Source organism: Urocitellus parryii, chromosome 2, assembly GCF_045843805.1.
Source record: "Urocitellus parryii isolate mUroPar1 chromosome 2, mUroPar1.hap1, whole genome shotgun sequence".
NCBI lineage: Eukaryota > Metazoa > Chordata > Mammalia > Rodentia > Sciuridae > Urocitellus > Urocitellus parryii.
The window spans coordinates 51,487,225-51,510,605 of NC_135532.1; the positions used below are offsets into that span (position 1 = coordinate 51,487,225).

The 23,381-nt window shown below is 32.7% G+C and overlaps 1 pseudogene; it reads right to left on the bottom strand.

Annotated features, from left to right (window-relative positions):
- Positions 1–18,636: 18,636 nt before the first annotated feature.
- Positions 18,637–22,671, bottom strand: LOC113199685 (small ribosomal subunit protein uS5 pseudogene; annotated as a pseudogene).
- Positions 22,672–23,381: the final 710 nt, after the last annotated feature.

Sequence of the window (23,381 nt, forward strand, 5' to 3'; positions counted from 1 at the left end):
TTTTCAATATTTAACTTGACTTGATTTCTCCTTTGATTGGTTTTTACTTTAGTGTAATACCTCCCTTTGCTGATTTTCATTGTTTTTCAATTACTCTTCATAGAATATTTTGCTGAAGGGGTTCTGTAGTACTGATTTTCCAGTTGTAAATTCTTTTAACTTTTGTTTATCATGGAAGGTTTTTATTTTATCATCAAATCTAAACCTTAATTTTGCTGAATATGATTATGGGTTGGCCTCCATTTTCTTTCAGAGTTTGATATATGTTGTTCCAGGATCTTCTAGAGTTCAGGGTCTGGGTTGGAAAATCTGCACATATTCTAATTGTTTTCCCCCTATATATAAACTGATTCCTTTCTTTCGTGGCTTTTAATGTTCTCTCCTTATTCTGTATGTTAGGCATTTTCAGTATAATGTTCCTTGGTGTCAATCTGTTGTGATTTTGTACATTTGGCATCCTATAAGTCTCCTGAATTTGGTTTTCCAATTCATTTTTCATATTTGGAAACTTTTCTGATAGTATTTCATTGAATAGATTCTCCATTCCTTTGGTTTAGAACCCTATGCCTTCCTCTATCCTAATAAAAGCTCTTAAATTTGGTCTTTTTATGCTTTCCTGTACTTCTTGAATGTTCTACTCATGGTTTCTTACCATTTCCACTGTGTGGTCTACATTCTTTTCAAGATTATATATTTATTCTTCATTGTCTGAAGTCCTGTCCTCCAAGTGGTCTAATCTGTTGGTGATTCTTTCAACTGAACTTTTAATTTGGTTTATTGTTTCTGTCATTTCATGGATTTCTGTTTGGTTTTTGTTTAGAACAATATCTTCCTCTTGAAGTAATCTTCTGCTTTCTGTATTTGTTTATGTAGTTCTTTGTCAAAATGATCTTTTGCTGCCTGTATTTATTCTCTTATATCACCCTTTAATTCACAGAACATTTTAATTATGTACATCCTGAACTCCTTCTCTGTTATTTCTGCTGCTGTGCTGGCCATGGATTCTAATAATGTGGTAACTTGATTTGTTTGAGGCACCTTCTTCCCTTGTCTTTTCATATTGCTTGTTTGATTTTCCTTTAGCACTGTGGATTTGAGGTGTTACCATATTTACCCTGTAGGCTTATAGTGCCACCGTATGGATCCAATACCTCTCCTTTGAGGTGAAGTACTATCTTAACAGATCCAAATATAAACAATATACACCCTAAAAACAAATGTTTGCTTTTAAGACATTTACAGTTTTGTCACAATGTACAGAAATGGTGAATTCAATTATTATTTACAATATACTCAGTAGGTTTCTAAAAGGGTTTACTGTTTCTGATGGTAGATAATGAACTGGGGGAGAGGAGTAGGATGATATGCTGAGGAGGTAGGAGGTGAGATATAGAGTTATTATAACTTAGGAAGTGTGAAAGAAAAATCTGAAGAGGAAGATTAGTAGCAGGAGAAGGACGAGGAATAACTTTAGGTAGACAAGTAAGTGGGAAGACAGTAGAGTACATAAAACAAACGCACATATATACTAAGAAAAATAAAAACTGTTAAAATAGTAGAAATTGGTGGGAATAAAGAAATAAAAAAAGGATACATCACACAACTGTAATAAACTATTCAGATGTCCCAGTCCTCAAAATCCATAAAGTACTTGATTTCACATACGTTGAGCATATGAGGGAGGGAGAATACAGAGGGAGAGGGAGGGAAAAATCTTGAAGGAAGAAACAGCCTTTGTTTTGATTGGAGATCAGTGTCTTTCCTGCTTCCCTTCTCATCCAATAGATGGGGTTTTCTGTTGTTATCTGGTATCTCTGCTCTCAGGATGGTGAAGGTAACTGGGTGTCACTGTGCCGGGAGTAGTGGTTGCTGGGGAAAGGGGGTAGTTAGACACTAATTAACTGGCCAGTTAGAGTTCCAGACTGGCAGTTGCTCCCACAGAATATGGTGTTGAAGGTGACCCAAAATGGAGGCACCTGCTTTCAAAGATAGGGTGTCGGGTTGGTTGGGGGAGCTGGGCAAAGGTGTTGGTGGATGAGTTCAGAAACGAGCTCTGTGGCTCATTCAGAACCTGTGGAAGGTTCTCGGGTACAGGCAGGCTACTGTATGTAGGGGACTATCTCTGCTGTTGCAAAGTCCCAAGATGGCAGCGACTGGGGGAGCCCCACATTGGTAGCTGGGGTCCACTTGGGAGTGACGGCCAGAGTTCCTGCTTATGGGAAGTTGCTGGGTGTCCTGCTTGGGAGCAGTGTCCATGATTTCTATTCCAGTGGGTGACTGAAAGTTCTGCACAAGTGCTGAGACCTGCTCTGATGCTAAGACCTGGAGCCCTGAACAAGCACAGTGACTGAGATTCTTGTACTTATCACTTATCAATCTCACTACTTGAGTCCCAGGATTTGGAGGGACACAGAAAGCTGCCTTCTTCTGGCCTGCCATCATGGATCTTCCCAACTATGGTTGTTATAATGATCATCTAAGGGAGCATGAGCTGGGTTTGAAGCTTCGTGGTAGACTGTGTGCTCAGCATGTTTGAGTGGGTGGTTCAATCCCCAGATCCAGCAAAAATAAGTAAAAATAAATAAAGGAAGTAGAGATATATTTTATTTTATTGATAATTCATGAAGTGTTATGTTTAGACATCTCATACATTTAAATGAAATATATGTAAAACAAAAATAACATATGTTATGTAGGTAAATCTTTCAGTCTATGCAATTTCAAAAAGTTAAAATCTATCTGATTTATAAAAATGACAACTGTAATAATAAACACTTCATAAAATTATATATGAGTCATTTTTTAATTTAGATACTGGCTGATTTTCAAAAATGAAAATGAATGTAGTTAGAAAATATACATATGATCATCAAAGTAGAATTGTGTACCAAGATTGAATCTTGAAAAAATTTGACAAATATGAGAGAACATTAGTACTATAAATAACAAGTGAGAATCAGGAATATAAGTGTGGATGATCTATTTAAACAGTCAAGTGTATTTCAACCTAGTGAATAAACTTATACATCAAACTAAAGCAGACACATTTGGACTGCAAACCTATTTATTCATTTTATACTTCCCTTTATTGTTAAATCAAAAACATTACTGTTGAATTTTGAAACCAAATAAAATGATTTCAAAGGGGCAAAGGAAATTAAATAAGCTGAAATAAAAGTGTTTATGCCAATGCTTGCTACACCTAGTCAAAGGGAAAACATTTGAAAACAGTTGTTATGAAGCAACCAAACAAAAAACCCATTTAGATAGATTGTAAAATGTTTTTCAGTTATTTCAGTAATGATATATATTTCAATATATATTTGTGTTGATAATGTTATGAAGCTCTGTGCATTCATTATTTCATTTGATTACCACCAAACCTCACTGTTTCATCAATTTAAGCCAATTAATTCTTTTTGTTTTTTTATTTTTTAATTTTAAAGTCTCCAAAATCAGGAGTCATGCTACAATTTATGGGAAGCTATAGTGTGATTGTTGGTTTCATTGTTAATTATATATAAAATTATGATTTGTATTACAATCTCTGGCTACTTAGAGTTCCTTAAATATGTCATTGCCAAGTATATAGATAACATATATGTTAGAAAAAGATCAGAGAGGCTAATAAATTTATTTGAAGTGAAATATTCAACACATTTTAGATCAAAGATTCATATTTAAAACTCTTTGATATTTATACATCCACATTTAACCAATTACCTTATACATACATATTTCATACATATTATTTGTATATAATATTTCCAACATAAAGATTCATTTAATGATTATAAGTGATATTTTAATTATTTAATCTATATTATTTCATCTAATAACAGTAAGTATTAAAGTGGAAATAAATTAAAACTTTCATGTGAATTAATACTTTTTACTGTGTCAAATATATTCTTTAAACTGAGAAGAGTAATAGCAATGACCTATGGCAAAAGTAAAAAAAAAAAAATAAAAAACAAAACAAAAAACTTGTTGATACTATAATGTCTGTGAACATCCTGCCAGCCTTTGAATGCTTGTGTGAAAACATATGTTTTCATAAGACAAGAAATGTTATTTTCAGGAGATACCTGTAAATAATGGTTCTCTTATAATGCCTTAACTCTAGCAAATTGATCTGAAATTTCAAAGTAGAAATATTCAATTTATGTTATGTAGGTGGATTTTATATTTACCTTCCTTCTTCTTTATCAAGACTAAGATAAAGATATGATAATTTATTCAGTAACTTAACAAATATTCATTAGTTATCTATTAAATTCCAACCATAGTTCTATATGGAGAATACACTGTTAAAGACATTTAAACGATCTATGTCCTCAAGGATCTTTAAGCTAAAGAATTTTTTTTTATCTTAAATAAATATCCTTATAAATAAATGATAATATGTGCTAAGTAGAAGGGAGGAATAATGGTATGATAAAACATAACAGTTAGGCTCCATATAGAAGAAAAGAGAACTAAGAGTCAAAATTAAAGTAGCATTTAGATGAATCTCAAAACACAAGTAGATATTGACCAGTGTGAAGGATGATGTATCACAAGGTAATACATAAAACTGAATGACTTATGAGAAGGCTCCATTGTGTTTTTTTTTTATTGGTTGTTAAAAACATTACAAAGCTCTTGACATATCATATTTCATACATTAGATTCAAGTGGATTATGAACTCTCATTTTTACCCCAAATACAGATTGCAGAATCACATTGGTTACACATCCACATTTTTACATAATGCCATATTAGTAACTGTTGTATTCTGCTACCTTTCCTATCCTCTACTATCCCCCCTCTCCTCCCCTCCCATCTTCTCTCTCTACCCCATCTACCCTCCTTGTTATACAAAATTACATATAAGAGGTTGTGAGGGGAATGGGGAAAAAAAAAAAAAAACAAGGAGAGAAATGAAATGAGAAGGCTCCATTGTAAAAGAATGTCTCATGCACCACTTCAATTCTCTTGGTTTCCTGTGTTGCTAATTCCACCTGGGGAGCAGTTCTACCTGAGTTCTGACTAACCCCATGCAGGCCAGCCTATTTGCACTGCACCTCCTCTTAATACCCACAAGTCTTGTTTCTTAGCCCTGGCTTCTCTTTTCAAGCAACTGGAACCTAATCAAGATTTACACATGTACAATAGTGAATGCATAAGTATTTAACACTTTCTGGGGCAAGAAGGTCATAATAAAATTTCTTTCCCCTTTTCTCCTACCATATATGGTAGCAAAACACAGTTTAAATTTAAATTTTTTTGTCTTGGTAATAAGAAACTAATTACAATTAATGAAGATGAGCTTAATAATAAACTCTCATAATCATTCCCTCCTCACCTCTGTAAGTACTTTTATTCTTTTTCTAAGGCCATTACACCCTAATAAAGCAATACAGTTTGAACATCCCTTATCTGAAATGTTTGGGAGTAAAAGTTCATTGGATTTTTCAGATTTTTTTTTTCCAAATTTTGGTGTATTAGAGTATACCTAATGAGATATCTTGGGGATGAAATCCATTCTACACACCAAATTCATTTATGGTTCATGTGTACCTTAAACACATAGCCTGAAGTTAATTTTATATAATATTTTTAGTGTGTACTTGCATTTTGACTGTTACCCATCACATGAGGTCAGATGTTGAATTTTCCACTTGTGGTATCATTATCAGTGCTCAGAAAGTTTTGCATTTGGGAGCATTTTGTGTTTCAGATTTCCAGATTGGTGATGATCAAATTATTCTGTCTAGTTTCTGGATATCCCAGGTTAAAATAATCATGTTCCAGGAACTGCTACTGAATTAATAACTAGTCATATGGGGAAAATGGAATAAATTCTATTTGGGTTTTGGCAGAAATGGATTTATTGTATTTAATTAAATGGCTCACATCATGCAGAATATATATTCTTCTCATGTCCAATCTGAGTGATTGTACCAGAATTGTACCAATTCTGACTTGCTCTTCAAAATAATTACCCAATGTGAGGAATAAAATGAATGCAAAGAATAAAAATTTTTTCATCCATACCCCTTTGGGTATGAAATAATATAGTTCATAACTTGGGATGCTCTATATGATAGGTTCACTGTGGGGCATGAGGAAACAGATTCTCTACTAACCACTGCTTCTCAAGGCATTGAACTACAATGAAGCTGAATTCAGTTGTCATCTCCCAGGACCATTGATATACTTGAAAAGGAATACCAAGGGAGTTGCTGTTTCCACCAAGTTCAGAAAACCTCAGAGAGGAGTCACTATAGCTGCCTGTTCAAGAAACATATCAATCCTAGAAGTTAAAAAAAAAATCTTTACTAAGGAAACTACTGCTTATAACTTCCAGTTCTAGAATCACTGAATTTATGACCACCTGTGAAAGAATAAAATGTGCTTTCAGTCTTGCTCTACTTCTCTTAGTACCTCAAACAGGTGTTGATCAAGTACTATGTTTATGGACAGGAAGCAAATCATATCTGGGACAAGGATATAAAGGTCACTTTATAATGTTTTATAATGTTTAGGAAAGCTACCCTCATGAAGAAAGGGTTTTCTTCTATTATCGGTTGACAGTTTGAAGAATGATTATCCTCCTTGTTAGAAGTCATGTTTTTTTTTCCGCCTCTTTGCATGCCCAGTAATCCTTGACTGAGAACCAGAAATTATGAATTTTACCTTGTTGGGGGCTGGCTTTTTTCATATTCCTAAAAGTCTTGAGCTTCCTCCTGGGATAGTTAGTTGGAGAGAGGTTTATCTATGGCATATTGTTTTAAAGATTTGTTTGTTGGATTTGGAACAGTGCTCTGTCTCCAGTTAATTACTCCCACTATTGAGGAAATAGTTTTTTGAATACTCAGCCCAATTTTATGAATTACAAGACATTTTCCCCCATCTGACTGGGGAAAACAGGCAGTGTGTCAGCACTAAGTGTTATTTCTTCTAATCTTGTTGGATGGTTCATTCCTAGGTTTCAGTAATATATATATTCCTAAATGATTATATATATATATATATATATATCCCCCAAATTTGTATCTCTTTCTTCTCTGCTTCTCTAATCTATGCAATGTTTTCACATGGTTTCTCCAGCTTCCATTCAGTCTCCTCAATTCAGGACCTCCACTGGGTTCTTACTTAGCTCCTGTCCCTGCAAGGATTCTGACTGCTTCTCAAGGCATTGAACTACAATGAAGCTGAATTCAGTTGTCATCTCCCAGGGACCATTGGCCTTCATTTTTAGATGTCCAATGTCTTGAAAACTATAGTTTAATATATTTGTGTAATTTTTTGGAGGTTTTCTCAAGAAAAAGAGTAATTCTATTACCTATTACTCTATTTTTCATGAAAAAGAAAGTTCACATAACTCTGATCTTTAACTTTAAATAATAAACAGGTATGTTTTATAAAGCGGAGGTTAATCTAGAGGAGGTTAAGAGTAGAAGTGGAGGAATCATTTAGGAATTAGAATGAAAGGGGGAAAGCAGATGATGAGGAGTCCTGGAAGGATAGCTAAGTAAGTTGAGGCAGATATGATAAATATTTTAAAGCAAATCCTCATGATGACCATACAAAATAAGTTAATCCATGAAATTTTTGAATACTCAAATGAATTATAAGTAGTGTATTTTTAAGAAGCACAGGCCAAGCTTTATATACTAAAAATAGTAATGAGATCTATTCAATTAAAAGGGGAAGAGAAGTTTTTTTCATTAAATAATAAGATTCAGTATCATAATATTTGAGCATTTATAATAACAGAATATTTACCCTGTTTGCAAAGACATTTTGGGGAAAATAAAAAATAATGGATTTTTAAGTTTTCAAAAATCTATTAAACAAATATACAAAATTCAAAACACACTTAAATGTTTTATAATCTCCATCTTATTCTCAAATAATAAACATACATTTTTAATTAAGCCAGAATCTCAGGTAGTTTAGTAGAGTTAACTGACAATATAGAATATAACTTGGAATTAGACCATGATGAAGGTGACAGTAATTTATTTGATAGCATAGTTCTCTGAGTCACAAAATGAGATAATAGATTGAAAAAAATGAAAGAGTTTTACAATCATGCTATATAGATTACATGAAATATTTTAACCCTAGAAAGCTAATTTTAATATTACTTGGAAAATATCAGATTTAAAGAAACTTAAAAGGTAGGTAGATAGATTTATAGATAAAAGAATATTTACATTTAATAAATATGCTGCTATTATACAATTGTGATTTGATATTGTTTTTTAAAATTTAATAATTGATTGCTTTTTACCATGTTCAAATTTTAATAATGAATTCAAAATTTTCTTTCTGGGCTTCTCATGACTCAAGATGAGCCAAATAAATTCTATAATTTCCTTCTAGTTTTTGCTGGCAGTTTCTTTGCCTTCATTATAGATTTTTTTCCCCTTAAGCAATTATTGTTTCTGCTTTATAGATTCTTCATGTCCTGTTTGGACATTTACAAGGGGATACAGTCACGCTAGTATAAAATCCCATTCATTTCTTATTTTGTTTTAAAGTACATAATAGTATATATTTGTAAATAATTTTTCTTTATAAATTTTCTAGCCCTATTGAATAAAATATATGTATGTATCCTGAATTTAAAAATAATATCCAAAACATTCTTTTAATCCTTGCATTAATTCACTTCTTTACATTAATTGCCCAGCTAATGGTTCAAATCTTATATGAAATGTCAATTTCCAATGTCTGAGAAAGGGATGACATGTTATATACAAAATTTAAGGTACACATAATACAGAATGGGGATATTAAGAATAATTTTCAATGTTGCCCTCAGTTATAAATGACATATATATGGCTCACACAATACATTGATTCTTTTCAATTCTGCTTTCAATTCTTTTCGCAGTCTGGCTGGGCACAATTCAGGAGCCACTTGTCAAAAGAAACTAACTTTATTTTTAGAACTACAAATGCCAAGCAAAACAGCTCCTCAGGAAAAAACCCTCAGAGCCCAACTGCCACCACCTGCTTCCCACAAGCCTCTCACCCCAACACCAGCCTCTCCACTTCCCCCAATCCTTCTGCTCTTGAGGCCGATTGGCTGGGTTGTGTGGGCGGAGCCAAAGAAGTCCCCCAATGAGCAGCTCCGTGGAGGAGCCAATCAGCTAGCTGTTGCTGGGGCCACTGTGAGCCAATCATCTGCTGGCAGTCTGAAGGGCAGGGAAACAGCCCAATGAACATCACCGCAGAGGAGCCAATCAGCTAGATGTTGCTGGGGCTGCTGTGAGCCAATCATCAGCAGGCAGCTGGAAGTTTGCTGGCAGCTGGAAGTTTGCTGGGGCCCCTTTGGCTGTGGCTCTCAACATTTTTTTAAGATAGTAGGAAGCTAAATATTTAAATAGCCCTTGATTGTTCAAAAGGAAAAGTTGGAAGTTTTATATTTGAAATTTTCATATATTTTCTAATGACAATATGTAATAGTGATCTCTGATATTAAAATAATGATATTAAACATTCTTGTCTTTAAATTAAATATGAATTAGATTTCAATCATAGAAGAAATGTTCCCTTAAGAAAAAAATATATATAAAATTTATATATGTCTTACTGAATTTCAGGATTAACTTGGCTCATGTCAATTTGTTCTACACAAACATGTACAGTTCTATTATGCAATATGAATAGTCACTAAAACCTAACTTAATATATAAAGGAATTCTCAACCATTATTATTTTTCACATCAGCTACAATGTCTGAATATCCTGTCAAGTGCTGATGAGAGTAAAATTTTGTCTATATCATCTGAATTTAGATCCTGATTTAATTTTATGTATTTTTTTTTTTTTTTGCAATTCTACTACTTATTGCCTTTTACCAAAATGTAACTAACTACTTGAAATTTGAAACTTTGCCAACCCAGTTTTGTACTGCATTGTCAAAATGTGTGCCATTCATGGCAGGGCTGCTTGTGGCGCTTGCAATTCTGGTAGAAATGTTTTAGATCTATGCTGTCCCAAGTGGTGATACCAGTCACAAAAGCACTCGAAACATAACTTATGAAACTGAGGAATTGAACTTTAACTAATTTAATTTTTCATACCTGCATGTGGCTAGAGGATACTACATTGAATAATACAGGTTTAAATAGATGAATATAGCAAGGAACAAAGTAACAAAGCACTTTTCCTCAGTAAATGATGATTACAACTTGTAAAATAATATACAAACATACGTAGATCACTCTCATTTATTAACATATATGTAACATTCTAAATAGATAGATGTTGAGTAATAGAATCCATACATAGTTGAAATTATAACAAAATGCTTTAAGTATAATTTGTTTTATTATAGTAAATTATAATTAATATTGGTAAGTCTGCTACCATAATTTATAACATCAACAAATTGAAACGGAAAACAGCATATGATTTTTTTTCCTGTGTGTGTGTGGTGCTGGGGATTTCACCAAGGCCTGTGTGTGCAAGGCAAGCAGTGTACTAACTGAGCTATATCCCCAGCCCTAATATATGATCTTGATGATCTTATTAATGTTTATGAATATTTCCTAAAATCTGTCAGCATTGATAATATTATTCTAGATAAAATAAAATAGAAATTAAAGTATGATATTAAAATAATTTCTGTTGAAATTAAGAGCTGAACAGAATTTTCCATTATTAAATTTATTTGCATGGTTTGTCAGTATATTGAAATTTTTATAAAATGAAACAATCACCAAACAACAGATATTTTGCTTTTTGGTTAATGATTGTTTTAATACTGGAATTAAAACTAAAGTTTTCTAATGAGATTTTTATATTAATTTACTATTATAATTAAATATTATTTTCAACTTTAGTAATAAGCTCACAGGAAAGGGAAATACATTGCAAAGTAGTGAAAATCTTTAAATTTAGGAAATACTATAGCCTATATAAAATTTTGTTAAAAATATAAAATAAGTTCTGGGGATGTAAATATAATCCATGTCCTTATAAACAAAAAAAATGTGTTAATTAAATTTAAATAATTATAAAAATAATGTATACATGTAAGAATTTCAGTTGGGATACCAACAGAGTTGTTATTGATTTTAGTTTTCTATAATTATTTTAATAATTTTATATAAGAATAAATGCCTATAGTGTGGCCAGATAAAAATAGGTCCAGATATTTTTCTTCCTAGGAATACAATTATATATTAAAGTTATCAATTGTATTTGCTGAGGGACCAAAAATAATCGAATAGAATAAGGAATCTGAAAAGTGAATGCAATATGTATTATAATTTATTATGTGGCAAAGATGGTTTTGGGTCAGTTATAAAGAGTTATATTCCTAATGGCATAGGAAAGTACAAATTTATATATTTTGAAAGAAAATAAACTTGTAGCAATAATTTCAACATATATTAAAATAACTTACCCACAGTTTAAACTTAAATGTTAAAAATGATAACTAAGGAGACTATATGAATGGTAAAGGTGATGATGAGTTGACCAAGACTAGAAACTCAAAAGCTAAAAGGGGACCTATTTGATTAAAAAAATGTGAGCAGGGCAAAAATACCAATGCTAACATAAAAATACCTGAGTAGATAATAAATTACAACAAAAAATTGCAATGCTAGAGTTATTATCTTTAATTTATAGTAGTACTTGATAAATGACATGAAGTGTGCTAAATATTAGAAAATGTGCAAAGTACTTGGAGAGGCAATTAATACAAGAACAAATTCTAATGAAAAGATGCTTGGATTCATTAGTTTTCAGGATAATGCAAAGCAAAGAAACAATGAACGATCACATTATAGGAATCAAATGCCACAATTTTAAAACACCTTTAACTCCTAACTTTCTTGGTAGAAAAGTATGTTGAAGGACTCTGTAATATGTTGCTCATGTAAATATAAATTATTACAGCTTCTTAGCAAAGCATTTGGGAAACACATAAAGACATAGATATGTCACATTCAATCCATTAACATCATTGCTATGGTTAAGATCTGAGGTGTCCCCTAAAACCTCATGTGAGACAATGCAAGAGGTTTAGAGGTGAGCTGATTGGATCACAGCAACCTTAATCCAATCAATGAATCAATCTCCTGATAGAGAGTAACTGGGAGTTATGGTAGACTCATTTCAAATGGCTAGAGGAGGTGGGTCATTGAACATATGCTTTTGGGGTATATATTTTGTTCCCAGTGAGGAGAGTCTCTCTTTCACTCTCCCTGCTTCCTGGTGCAATGTTCTGAGCCACTTTCCTCCACCATAATCTGCTGCCATGATGTTCTGACTCCCCTGGAGCCGTGAGGAATGGAGCCAGCTGTTTGTGGACTGAGACCTCTGAAAAACGTGAGCCTCACAATAAATTTTTCCCCCTCTAAAATTGCTCATCAGATCTTTGGGTTATAGCAGGAAAAAAAAAGCTGACTTAAACATCCATTCTTGGATGATTCATGCCACAGATACCAAAATACCAATCTATAGAGATCTGGGAGTAATTATGCTATAACATTGTTAAGAGTTACAAAGTATCTTGAAATAAAATGAATTTCTATTCATAAAGGAAAAAATGTATAAATTATAATATTATAATATATTTATACCTTGTCATATTACACATCCACATAAATGGTGAATTAGATTTTTATTATGTGATTTGAAAGAAACCATGTTATTATTGAATTAAAAATTAAAATAAATATGTTGATTAAAGTCCCTCTACAATTTTAACCAGCTCCATAAGATATGTATAAAATCTTAAGAACATAAAGAACGATATGAAAGGAAACATTGTTTCTTGAGTTCTCTAGTATGTGCTCATGTCTATGTGTTGAGTGTGGGTGTGGGGTTATCTGTGGGTCAGAGAAGAAGAAAAGGGAGAAAGAGCCATAGAAAAGGAAAGTAAAATTCATGAAATTAAAAAAAATATACTGTGTGATATTATGCTATGAATACAGAAGTAAATTATTATGTAAGTCATGCTTTTAAAAGGAAATGAGAGAAAATGAGAATTTTATCAAGATTTGAATTGGAATAGACTAAATGTGGTTACCTTCTGATAGCCCATTAAATGCTTTCAATATGCTAAAACTGCATAAAATAAAAAAAAGGAGAAACATATATACAGACTTGAGGTTTGGACACATTTTCTGAAGACAGAAGGTATATTGCTCTTTGTGAATGAGGCAGAGTGGTGGAAGTTTCAGGCCCCTGAAGAAATGAGAATGCTTCCTACTTGCTGCTAATTATGGTAAGAAAACATGAGAACAACTCTTAGGAGTATTTGAAGAAACTGAAGATACCGATATTAGAAAATAATTCTGAGAAACCAGAATGCTGTCTTTGTCTTTTTGAGCAACTGTCCTGTGGGTTAATTATTGCTTCCACATATTGATTTTACAAAAATTGTTGATATACAAATTAAATAAGACTAGTCAAGAAACCAAGTGTGAGAGGCAGTAACCATAGAAGTAGAAATTTATGTAAGCACTTGCCATTGGAACTACATGCATTAGATTTCCCAAAACCCTACCATCTGAATCCTATGAATTACTAGAATTCCAACATTTTCTTTCATTTAGTCAAACCAAGAAACCAAATCATTTGCATATGTACTTTCAAAATATTCACATAGCCCTTCAAAAATGATTAAGATGTTTTATTGTAAAAATAGTTGAAATCAATATTGTTAAGACTAGTATTTACAGAAACTAAATGCAATATTTTTTAATCCATGTATGAACAATCTTATATAATTGAGGTATCAAAAACTAAGGAACTGGCTAATATATGGCATTGTCATTATGGAGAAAGTAAGAGATAAGACAGTTCTCCCAAGTATATCTTAGGTATTTTAAAGTCCAGTTGGGAATCTCACATATTTAAAGGAGATTTTTTTTTTATTTTTATGTAGGGACAAGAAAGAAAACAAAACAAATGAAAAACAAAATAAAACTCATGAAAAGTAGCATGCATTTCTTCACCTCTGTACTTTATATTAATGTATAAGTGATAACACTGAAAATGGTTGAGTTTAAATTATTATACTATCACAAATTCCATTTAAACAGTGTGATTTCATATTTCCAGAAATGTCCAAACACAGACCACATGGTTTTATTTTAAAGCATATTGAATAAGTATTTTTAAATAACAAATATGGTTTTACAATTTTAAAATAGATTGTCCAAGTACATGTAAAGTGATTACTGAAAAACAAGGACTTCATGGAGATAATATTTGGCATCTACATGGGTACTAAAAAGGGGAGGGAAGAAACTGTGGTTTTGCTTTGGATACAGTTGAGAGCATATTTACCTTTATGTATTTATTTGCTTTTGCTCTTAGATTACCTTTTATCTTCTCCACTAATCTGAATTCCAGAAGATAACACCAATGTATACACTCCTTAGTGTTTTATTTTCCCCTATCAAGAACATAGGAGGCCCTAATTGATATTTAATTTAGAAATAGTAAACAAATTAATTAAAGGAGTTATAATGTCAGTTTGTTCAATAGAATGGTGTGAATCTTCATTGACATTAGTTATCAGAATTAAGTGAAATATATCAGTATTACTAGAGTCTCAATAAGTGAATATTTTAAACATGGTTACATGGTTGCTCCTTTACATTTAGTCAAATAACCAAAATGTGCAAGAAATTTCTGCATATTTAAAGTTATTTTTAAATGGAATACAGATTCAGAAAGCTAAAAATAGATGTTAAATAGGAAAGGATTCAAACTCTGAAACTTTTGAAATCAACAAAAGTTTTAAAAGGTTTTTTAAATCCAAAAGTTTCTTAAAGTTGGCAAAAATGTGGTTATGAAATAAAATAACAAGCATAAAGCTAAAGTAAAAGGGTATGAAATTGAGATTAATCATTACTAACATTTCCAGCCATAATGAGATAATTTTGCTGCATGATCATTGATAATTTATTAAAATATAAACTATGTAAGTTCAGGGATATTGATCCTCTTGTTTTTCCTTTTTCTAGAAACTACAAGAAAACCTATTATGGATTAAATACAGGATAAATATTTTTGAATCAATTAATTGCACAGTTTTGTATATATTTTAGTTCATTTCAAATTACAAAAAGAAACACAAATAAATAATATATATTTTCATATGCATATGTGGATATGTATATTTACATAAGATTTAAGTATATATAACTTTTTATATAAATATGTAGCTTAAAATTACAGCCTAATATAATTCATTTTCTTAATTATAATTTTTAAAATCAATACATTTAAATGTTATTTCTCTATTTAATTCGTGTTATACTAATTTCATGCTTTTAATGTTACAGATTTTGTTTACCACTCTATGGATAAACTATATGAGTCAATTAATTCTGTTTCAACATATATTTTTGCTCCCTTGGGCAATGAAAAGGATTAATGATGTATACTAAGAAGATTTCAAGCTATGAATTCCAGTCAACATTACACATTAAGAAAACAAACATTAAAATTTGCATATCATGAAATATCAAATTTTATCCCATAACTATTGCTTAATAAACACAAGTAAATCAACAGAAGGTTTTTTTTTTTTTGAGCATATGGGTTGGTTCCATATCTTGGTTATTGTGAGTTGTGCAATAGTAAGCATTGTTGTGCTTGAATCAATATGGTATGATGATTTTAAATCTTTAGGATAAATGCCAGGAGTGGGATGGCTGGATCATATGCTGGTTTCATTCCAAGTCTTTTGAGAAATCTTCATGTTGCTTACCCAAGGGGCTGTATGGGTTTGTTCCCCTACCAACAATGTATGAATGTAATTTTTTCCCCACATCCTCACCAGTATTATTTGTATTCTTGGTAATTTTTATTGGAGTAAGATGAAATTTCAGTATAGTTTTGATTTTGATTTTAGTTTTCCTGATTGCTAAATATGTTGAACATTTTTTTTTCATATATTAATTGGCCATTTATATTTCTTCTTTTGAAAAATGTCTGTTCATTTGTTTTGTCATTTATTGAGTGGATGTTAATCCCCTATTAGAGGAACAGTCGGCAAAGGTCTTCTCCTGCTCTGCAGGGTTTCTCTTCAGGCTCTTGTTTCTTTTGCTGTGCAGAACTATAGAACAGTGACGAAAGTAATTGAGGAGACCCTTAGCAGATAAAAAGACCTCCTATTTTCTTTGATAGGCAGAAATAATATTGTCAAAATAGCCATACTACAAAAAATTCTGTACAAATTCAATGTAATCTCCATCAAAATACCTTTAGCATTTTTCAAAGGAGTCCTAAAGTGATTTGGAAGACCAAAAGACCGGAATAGTCAAAGCAACCCTGGGCAAGAAGGAGGAATCACAATATCTGATCTCAATTATGATGCAGAGATATAAAAAATAAACAGCATGGTATTTGCATCAAAACAAATATAAAGGCCAATGGTGTTATGATTTAGATATTAAGTGTTCCCCTAAAAGCTTGTGTCTGAGACAATGCAAGAAAGTGTATAGGTGAAATGATTGTGTTATGAGAGCTTTTATCCAATCAGTGAATTAATACCTAATGGGCCAATGGGAATTAACCGAGTGGTAACTGAAGGCAGGTGTGACTTTAGGGTTTATATTTTGCATTTGGACAATGGAGTCTCTGCTTCTTGATTATGGTGTGAGTGGCTTCCTCCTTCACACTCTTTCACTAAGATGTTAAGCCTCACCTCACACCCACAGAAATTAAGTTTGTTGTCTATGGACTGAAATTTCTGAAACTGTGAGCCCCCAAATAAATTCTTTCTCTTTAAAATCGTTCTTGTCAGGTCTTTTAGTCACAGAAGTAAAAAAAAAAATCTGACTAAAGCAAATAGAACAGAGACAAATCCATATTGATAGTCATCTGATTCTCAAGGTGCCCAAAACATACATTGCAGAAGATAGCCTTTTCAGTTAATGATGGTGAGAAAACTGTATATCCATATACAGAAGAATGAAACTAGATCTTTCTTATCCCACATAAAAGTCAACTCAAAATGAAATAAAGACCTGGGATTTAGACCAGAAACTTTGTGACTTACAGAAGGACACATAGGCTGAACTCACCAACATCTGGGACAGGCACATACGTCCTTAACAAGACACCTAAAACTCAAGAAATAAAAGCAAGAATCAATAAGTGGGAAGACATCAGGTTAACTCCTTAAGATTTCATAAACATTGAGACATTAAGGAAAAGCTTCTACTAAGTTTATAGATTCTGACTCAAAGTAGATTGAGACTTAACATATTCTAAAAATTATTCTAATTATTTTTTTCTCATTTTTCATCATTTTTTTCTTTTTGTCCTTTCTTGCTACTGGTAGTGTTTTTGAGCAGATTTTAATCTTGATATTACATTCTTAGGAAAGCTTATTAGCCCTATATAGCTACTGTTTGTTCAACAACTTCTGCTGAGATGATTATAGTGATAACTCAGGATGCTACAAGGTTAAGCTCAAGTATCCTAACCCCTCAAAATGAATTCTGGCTCCAAATGAAAATTAATGGAGGCTCCTTGCTTACTTCGTTTTGTTTTAGAAACACCTTCAGCTCTATTTTTATTCATTTAAAACATTTTGCTGACTTCCTGTACCAGGTACTACACAGTACTCTACCAAGTACTGTGTTTAGTGTTAACTTACCAAGATGAGTAATAAAGGAAAAAGAAAACAATAAAAAACAAGTCTTAAATGCAAGAGCTTATGGACTTACAGGGGAAAACAACCAGGAAACACTCCATTATTTACTAGAGTCCGTTATAGTCTCTTTTTCTTTTTTCTTTTTTTTGTGGAGGTCATTTGTTTGTCTGACTCTAGTAGAAGGTGATGTACTTCAAGTTTTGGTCAAGAGAAGAAGAACTTAATGGGACAATAAGAAGTTTGAAATCTTGAAACCAAAGATGAATCTGAGACTTCAGAAATGAGTACGAAATAAACTGGCATAAAAAGGAGGTAGAAAGAATTGATTGGGAGAATAGATGAAAGAAGGAAAAAAATCAAGGAAGAAAAGAAAGAAGGGCATTGTATGAGTGTATGTAGGGTAAGGATGTTAAAAAAACATTCAGTTGTGTAATATTGATATATAAAACATAAAGGATTAGCAATTAGTGATTCTGAGGAAGCAAATAAACTGACACTAAAATAGTACAAATAATTAAGCATTTAATATGATGCTAACTGAATTTATACATTTGTCCTATATATATTTGTCCTTCCTTAATAGACTCATTAATTGCATTTAATACTTTAATTGCATGAAATAATTTGTTATTTCATTTATTATTAATTTCAATATTTTATTTTAGTTTATTCCCTATATGTTACCATCTCCTTTCCAATATATTGCATGATATAATTTAATTATCTGTACTATGTCAGGTTACTATATGGAACACTTTAAGCAAATATGAAAAGTCAGTCTTGATATGACTGGTTGCCTTCATTTCACAAGACCATAGATCTTCTTTGATCTTTTCATCTCTAACACAAGTTTGCTTCATACTACATTCTTTTTTTTTAAAGTTTCATAGGTGCTGAAATTCAAGAGCCAGAAACTGAGTAATTTACCATATTTATAGGAAACAAGAAAAAAAAGAAACACTTTGTTCTCTTATGTCTATTTTCTCTTTTCTCCTTTCCCTTATGATAACAATTTCTTTGCTTCTAGTGCTAAGGTATCTGAACTCCCAGACATTGTTACATCCTTACACATTTCTAAGGAACAACACCTAGTAGAAAATTCATGAAGTACAATCTAAAGTTTCCATTATTGATAATAACAATGTCTAACTTATGAAGATAACAAAACAGAAAAAAGAAGGAAATGAAAATTTGATGAAAGGAAATTTCAAGGCATCTAAAATGTATATTTAAAGTTCTTCTAATTAGCAATTTGGGTACACATTTCCGTGGGTTTGACAAATATGTACAACCAAAGAACCACTATCATGCATGCCCATTGTCCTAAAATGTCTCCTTGCATTCCTTCTCAGTTTTCTGCCACCCATCTCTAGTCCCTGGAAACCACTGAACTGCTTTCTTTCAATAGTGTTTTGCTTGTTTTTTTTTTTTTTTTTTAATTCTGTAAATGAACACATGCACTATTTGTAACTGTCATTTCATTTAGCACAGAACTGTTGAGGTAGTTTCTAGTGTATTGACATGAATGTTGACCCCAAAATACATGTCCATGCTTAGGGCAGCCCCCTGTGAATATTATCTTACATGGCTAAAGAATAGAGTAATGGGGCTAATCCTAGATTATCTATGTGATCCTGAATTGCAGTTATATATAGTCTTATAGGAGAATGTAGAGGGACTAACTAAACACACAAAGAAGAGGGCAATTGAAGATGGAACTGAAAGGCTCCATAGCTAGAAAAGCCAAGGAATGGATTCTTCCCTATAGCATCTAGCAGGAGCAAAGCCTTGTCAACACCTTGATTTTGGACTTCTTCTTTCCAAAACTGTAAAAGAATAAATTTTTGTTGTTGTAAGCCAAAATGACGTGGCTTAATTAATTACAAAAGTCCTAGGACATTAATACATCCACGTTACATACACTACAGGTTCATTCCTTTCTACTGCCAAACAGGTTAAGACAGCATCGTGTATGTATATAAGTTTGATGGACACATGGTTATTTTCTGTTTTGGCTATTTGAATAAAATTTGCATGAGTATAAATCTTTTATGGACACCAATTTTCATACCTCTTGGGATTATATAGTGGAATTGATGAACCATGAGATAAATAAACGTTTAACTTTGTAAGAAACTACTAAAATTTCCACAATGACTAAAGAATTTCATAACCTTCTTAGCAATATAGGAGAGCTTTTGCTATTCTGCACTCCTATCAGTACTTGATATTTTCAAGGGTACTAATAGTTTTTACATTTATTTTATGTTTTCACAGTTTTATTGGGCAACAGTATCTATTGTTGGTTTTACTCTGCATTTTCTTATAAGAAATGATATGGAACACAGTGTGATGTAGCTATTCATCATTTATCTTTTCTAAAGTATGTATTTAATCTTTTGCACATATTTTAATTGAATTTGTTTATGTATTTTATCAGGAATATAGTAGCCAAATACCACACTGAGTGGTTTAAATAAGAGAAATTTGTCATCTCATAGTTCTGAGGGTTAGAAATTGGGATTTGAGTGTCAGGAAAGCTGGTCCTGTCAGAGGCTATGAAGAAAAAGTCAATCCATGCTTCTTCACTTGCTGTAATATTTATGAACAACCATTAGAGTTTCTTATCTTGTATAAGTATCACTCTGATCTCTACCTTCTTCTTCACATGACGTTTCTGTGTGCATATATACCTTTAAATTTTCTCTTTGAACAAGGACATGAGTCATATAAGATTATTTTCTAATGACAGTAATTACCTCATTTCAACTTGTTTACCCTGTTTATACCCTACCTCCAAATAGGTTCTGGGGGTTAGGAATTCAAGATATGATTTTGGGGAGAACACCAATAAATGTTATGCAATCAAGGAGTTCCTTATCAGAGGTGCTGAGCTGGGGTTCCTCATAATGGCATAAATATGTCCAGGTGACAGTTGATTGTATATAGGCAGAAACTGAAGTAATTCAGTCAAATTTACCTTGAAAAGTTATCATATATATTTCAAAAGAGAATCTATAAAAGTGAGCAAAAATTTACCATGAGTAATGAGAGCGAGACAGGAGGCTGGTTAGATTATTTAAAGATGAACTGAGAAATACATCTGTAAATAAAACTGATAAGGACAAAGTTCAAAAAGACATAGGACAGCCAGGTCCCATGGTGCAGGCCTGTAATCCCAGAAGCTCAGAAGGCTGAGGCAGGAGGATTATGTGTTCAAGCCAGCCTCAACAGAAGTGAAGTGCTAAGCAACTCAGTGAGACCTGTCTCTAAATTAAAAAAAAAAATACAAAATAGGGCTAGGGATTGGGTTCATTGGTCAAGTGTCCCTGAGTTCACTCCCCAATACCCCCCCACATACACAAAAAGACATAGGGCAAAGAAATAAAAAATTAAAAGTTCTTCCAAAGATATAGTTTATTATGACTAATACTATTAAGAAATTAAATAAAACAAAAATGTGTCTTCTGGAGGACTTGATTGGTGAGAATGATGGAAGTACTTTCTATAGAATGGCGGGGTAGGATCCTTAGTATAATATGGCAACAAAGTTTCTTCTATGTTGGAAAACTCCTGGCATCATGAACTTAACTCTTTGAAGATAAGATATTCGTAGAACAATTAGCCCAGAGAGCTCTAGGCAAGTAAACAACTACAGGAAACCATTCCCATCCTCTGATTTTATTTTTTCCTATTTATTTACAATCATTTATGAGGAAAGTCTCAAGACTGGTTTTGGGAATACACAAAACTGTACCTCAAAAACCTGATATGATATTAAAGTCAATGGCAAAAAACAATAATAAATTACAGACAGGATAGAATTGATGTGACTATGTTGTACCTGAAGGCTCAAACTTGCTTGGCAATATGTAGCAGGATAAATTACTTAACTGCTAGCCTACAACAACACAAATTTTCTCAGTCAATTCAACAAATAAGGAATATATAATGTAAAACTCAGCTAAGTTTCTGTTGTTCCTTTTAAAATCTGTACTATGATATTGTCTTAGCTTTATAGTTCTCCTCCCTTATCCATGAAGGTCATGCTCCAAGACCCTTAATGAATGCAAAAACCACAGAGAGTCTTAACCCTTATATAAGTTATTTTATTTTTAATTTTTTTATAAACAGGTTACATTCACTTTATTTTTCTCTAAAAACCTTATATTGTAGACACAGCTAGAGTAAGGATCCGTCCATAGAGAGACTGTGGTGTGAGTTTTCACAGGATGGTCAGTGAATTCCTGACAGGGAGATTTGATGAACACAGTATCTTTTCAGAGATCAGGGGTCAAGTAGATGTATGTCTTGGAGATGGCATCGAATGTGACCTTGGCAAAATTGCCCAAGGTAGCAGTGCAGCCCCTGGTAGAAGTGAAGCAGGCATCAATACCAGCCATCAGCAACAATTTGTTGGACATAGTGGTTGAGACAATGCCAGTACCTCTTGATGAGCAACACTACCACAGAGTCACAACATGCTGTCACTTTTCAAGGGACAGTGCCGGGCTTGCTAATCTTGTTCCCTCAGTAGCCTCTCTGTACAGGATCAATGGAGAGCTTGGCCAGGATGATGGCCTCTTGGATAGCAATGGCTACCTCCTTGGAGCACTTAACTCTTAGGCCAATCAACCATTGTAATCATGGATAGCTACAAATGCCTTCAACCTGGTCCACTGACCAGTAAGAGTCTGCTTCTATACAGACATCATCTCTAAAACCTCGTCTTGAGTGATGTTCCCAGGAAAAAGTCAATCATCTAAGATTCCTTGAAGTGCAAAGATAAGAAGTAGATCTCCCCCAGGGACTTGATCTTCATATTCTTGACCAGGTAGCCCAGCTTGGTGACTGATTGATCCTCATCTTTAGTATTGCCTCTATGAGCTCTATGGCCATGGCTCTGACCCCTACTACGTCTGCAACAGTGGCCTTAGAGATAGCTACTGAAGTTTCTGAGGAAGTCACCATGGCTACCCATTCCAGAGCCCCCAGGGCTTCCACACCCTTCCATTGCATCGGTGTTCTCTGCCATTTAGTGTTTTCCCAGAGAAGAATCTCTACATGTTATGGTTTTCCTGTACATGCATAATTTGATGTCTTTCCATCTCATCTAAGCACATAGCTTGTGGTGGCAACTTTTGCAGTTGGAAATGTGACTGCCTAAATAACATGCCTTTCTTTCTCCATCTTAATTTTCATGGATAGATGATTAATTCTTACCATTAATCTTATTAATCACAGCACATCATTTTACCACCTTTCATTTACTAAATTAAGAACTTTTCACTTAAAGGGAGCACTTTAGAGTTTATTTTTGGCATGTCTAAATTTCCACATCACTACCCTTGGGGTTTGGGGCCATTCTTCAATAAAATAAGGATTGCTTGAACACAAACATAGCAATATCATGTATTGAACTGAAAATTGAGGCGGCTATTAAAAGTCTAGTAAATGGGTAGCATATACAGTGTGGAACTATTAGATAATGGAAAGATTCAGTTCTCAATATGGTCAAAGCAGGTTGATTTCATCATACTGTTCATAACAGTATGGAGTTTAAAATTTATGAATTGTTTATTTTTAAAATTTTTCATTTAATGCTTTTGGACTATGATTATTTGTGAGTTTCTAAAATCAAGGAAAGTAAACTCATGGATAAGAGAAATATTGTATTTCTCTTTAGAGTTCTTCTCTCATCTGTATCCTGATTTGCTTGTTCATATAGTCATTCCTAGATTTATT